Consider the following 1,481-nt stretch of genomic DNA (forward strand, 5'->3'; position numbering starts at 1 on the left):
GAACTGTGTCTTCCTTGAGATGGGAATGTGCTGGTTTTGGAGAGGAATGACATTGAGTTCTGTCTTAGACCTGCTGAGTTGGAGAAACCTCTAGTACATTCAGTTTGATTTATCCACTAGGAAATTGGTGATAGAGAAGATCCAGAAATGGAGCAAAGGAGAGATATTTTAGATGTATACCTCCATACATACATGCATTTGAAAACAACAGGGGAGGAACTAGAAGATATGGAGACATCAAAGATTAAGAGGAGAGGTTAATGAGTTTGTTGATCTGCTGGAGAAGAGGAGATGGGCTTAAAGACACAGGTACAATGGGACCTCATTTTATGCAAACTCTACACAAACACAAATTTGGGTATATGTGATTGACAATGGAACAAAATGTAAAAAAAATGTAATATAAAATTTTTTGATTACACTCTAAATCTGTGCTATTTTCCCAAGTGATATAAAGTCTGGTAGCAGTTTGCCAAGACATACACATTTTTCACTTTGAGAGATTTTAGTGTGAATCATTACATTGTTTTGTGCTAAACATTAGCCCCCTCATGAGGCTTTGTCTGGAATTCTCACTTATAACAGGTTGTGTCTGCATAAGAGCAGTATTCCTTTTTGTTTCATTAACACTATTTAATTACTAAGAAGGGCCCCAAAGCACCAGAGTAGTGATGTTGGTAGCTCTCATAAGCATAAGAAAAGTCGTATGGTGTCTAGGTATGTTCATATAAGAAACTTTTACTAAATGATGGGGTCTACTATTATGCATGATTTCCCTCTTAGATAAAGGGTCTTGGAATGCATTGGTTGGGTAAAATAAAGTCCTACCCCAAATAGTCTAGGCAAGGAAAAGGGTCACCTCCCTATCAGAGACTGAGGGAAAGGGGGAGATAGAAGGGGAGGTGGGAAATCCAAGGGATTTTGAATTGAAGGAAGAGAAGAGGGAGCTCACTACGAATTATTTTAATTTTCTCAATAAGTTAAAAGTCAAAGTACTCAACCAAAAGAGTGAGAGAATGGAGAGGTGTGGGACCCTGAAGAAGTGATGTTACTGGAGAAAGTAGAAATGGTACTGAGTATTTTAAGCTTTTGATAATTAAACAAAGCATAGTTCACAGAACATATCTCTCAAGTATATATTGACATTGCTGACATGTAAAGCAGGTGCTGATCTACATTGGTTGAAAGAGTTTCCTCATAGAGAATTCCTTAAAATGATAACATTTTAGTTCTGGATCACACACACACACACACACACACACAAAGAGAGACAGACAGGCAGACAGAGACAGAGAGAAACAGAGAGGATGGGAGACAGAGAAAATGAGAGACAGAAAGAGAGAGAGAAAGAGAGGATGAGAGAGAGAGAGGATGAGAGAGAGAGGATGAGAGAAAGAGAGAGAGGATGAGAGAGAGAGAGAGAGAGAGAGGATGAGAGAGAGAGGATGAGAGAGAGAGAGAAAGAGAGAGAGAGAGAGAGA

This window comes from Gracilinanus agilis, chromosome 4 (assembly GCF_016433145.1).
Source record: "Gracilinanus agilis isolate LMUSP501 chromosome 4, AgileGrace, whole genome shotgun sequence".
Taxonomy (NCBI): domain Eukaryota; kingdom Metazoa; phylum Chordata; class Mammalia; order Didelphimorphia; family Didelphidae; genus Gracilinanus; species Gracilinanus agilis.